This window comes from Dermacentor andersoni, chromosome 1 (assembly GCF_023375885.2).
Source record: "Dermacentor andersoni chromosome 1, qqDerAnde1_hic_scaffold, whole genome shotgun sequence".
Taxonomy (NCBI): Eukaryota; Metazoa; Arthropoda; class Arachnida; order Ixodida; family Ixodidae; genus Dermacentor; species Dermacentor andersoni.
Window position 1 is genome coordinate 323,878,288 of NC_092814.1, and position 2,407 is coordinate 323,880,694.

The 2,407-nt window shown below is 41.5% G+C and overlaps 1 pseudogene; it reads right to left on the bottom strand.

Annotated features, from left to right (window-relative positions):
- Positions 1-350: 350 nt before the first annotated feature.
- LOC140219254 (uncharacterized) lies at positions 351-1,417 on the bottom strand (annotated as a pseudogene).
- Between the last annotated feature and the right edge of the window lie 990 nt (positions 1,418-2,407).

Genomic DNA, 2,407 nt, shown 5'->3' on the forward strand with positions numbered 1-2,407 from the left:
CTAGGGAAGCTGCACACTTCAGGCCAGTATGTATCACACAAGATGCTGAAGAAAGGATTTTATGTGTGTGAACCTCAAGACATGTTACGAATGAAAGTGAGAAAACTAAAGTTATCTCCAAAAGAGGTCTGGCAGAACCTGCTGGTGGTCAGTGCTGCATTCCTAATAAAAGTGTACAAATACCAAGTGATTAAAGAGTGATGAAAAGTGCTAGAAGTTTTTATTATTGTGCTAAATACAGAAAATTTGTCAGGATGAATTAAACAGGACAAACAAATTCTATAAAAATCCGGCTACCTATGGAGCAACTACAGCATTCTACTTTTTTTTCCAGTTATGTTTACTAAAATTTAGTTTACACTTTTTATTAGTGGCGCCTTAAAGTTGCTTAAGAAGCAACACACTCTGAAAATTTGTTCTGCTATGTCAATCATAAAAATTGGAAATGCCTCATCAAGAATATGGAAGCTTTTGATGCGTCCAATAACCCGCTCAACATGCACCCTTGCACATGCAATGCGACGAGTTTTTTCCACTGCTTGAGGTGGCATCTCTGCCTGGTATGGCTCACGAAATGGTGGCCTGTAGATAGTTATTCCCTGGGGTAAATAGGCGAATATAAAACCTTTGTCGACAATTATAACATCCCCAGGCTGTAATCTATCAAGCCCAGAGCTCTGTAGAATTGCCTTGTCCGACACTGATCCTCCCCAAAGTCGTTAAGCATAGCTAATATAGCCATCTGCTGTGCGCCCTATTAGTACTTGATAAGTATTCTAGTGCTTGTACGTTGAAAATGTTTGCCGCTGGGCATGAAGAGAAGAGGGACGTTGTATTCGAACTTCTGTGGCATCCAAGACCAGCCTAGTATTCTCAAACCCTTTGAATGATTTTGGAAGGTGCTGGGCAATAGCCTCTCGTGTTGGAAACTTCGTGAGTTGTTCAAGTTCCAGCACAAGGAAGTTCATCCATGTTGCAAATATGCGGCTAACCCGGTTTGTTGACATCAGAAAATTGCGTGCTAGTTCTCATCCAGCCATGCCAGTTTTCAGCCGCACAAGCACCATAAAAAATTCTGCAGCTAGGTCAGTCTCCTTTGGGCGGCCACGGGCATCGCTTCGCGTTCTCTTTTCCCAGCCCCAGTACGACATCTTACTGGCACGAGGTTGAAGATAATTGAACATAATCTTAAAAACACCGCAATTAGGAAGACCGGTGTAATACAGACAGTCTTTTGCCATTTCTCAAGCATGCTTAGCGTCAGCAGTCGTGAGAAGGCCTCATCCAGACACTCTTCTAGCTTGATGTTCCGCCTCTCCAGTAGGGAAATGGTCTTGTACAGGAGTGCGACTTCTTTTTTCGCAGTTGCTTCACTTTCGTCATCGTGTTTCAAACAAACTTGGCTGGAGCCTGGCTCAAAACCTGCATGATGGGCCCAGGAAGGCAGATTGCACAGCTATTTAGTGTGTATACACGTTGCATTGCATAAGGATGCAGGTTAACCTGCTTGCCATACACATACAGTACGCAAAACATCTTTGTTTGAAGTTATCTCGACCTTTTAAGTCCTTGGAATGGGAAATAAGATGGACGGGGATGCAGTACAAGCTTGACAAAGGTATGTGGTTAGAGCATTATAATCCAGTATCGTCTTCTAAAGAATTTCGATAATAATGACATGAAGTTTACAAAACTGCAATGTGCACTTTCGTAAAATTGCAGGAGTTGTACAATTAAGACCACTGCACTGCAGCAATAATGAGTGCAATGACCAGAAAGACATCGCAATGAATCTGTTGTGTATGGGTGTTCATAGCCAGCAGTACAACTGCCCGACATGACTATGTTGCAGGGCTACTAGGTCATGAACAGTTTGCCCTACTTTTCATTGGTGATGGAACTATTTCTGCCTTTGGGAAAATAACGAAGTTGTCTTTTGTCACACAATTATTTAAAATAATTTGGCCTGTTTTATATATGCGCCCTTTTTGCTTTGTTTCGGGAACCCTGATCAGCAAAAGATGGAGTGTGAGAGCAGTTGTACAAAATTAGCTCCAACTTACCATTTTCTAATGCTTGAGAAGCAGATCTTACGTCGGCAGTGCTACAATCTAAATCATGCATAGTTGTGTCGGGGTAATCTAAAATCAGATTCAGTCACTTAGTTGCAATAACAGTCGGATGGCATGTTCACCTTGACAACAAATTAACAGCATCTAACCAGCTCTTAAGCTTGTGAACTATTTCTTGTGTAACTTCTTTTTTTAAATGTGATCTCAAAAACTGTTTACGTAACTTCGCACAGGTGTTGCGCCTTGGCGACACATTTTAAGATAATCTCTTGTCCCTTGTGTTTTCATTATACTAAAAAGTTTAAGAGCACGACAATAGACTTTATGTGCCACTA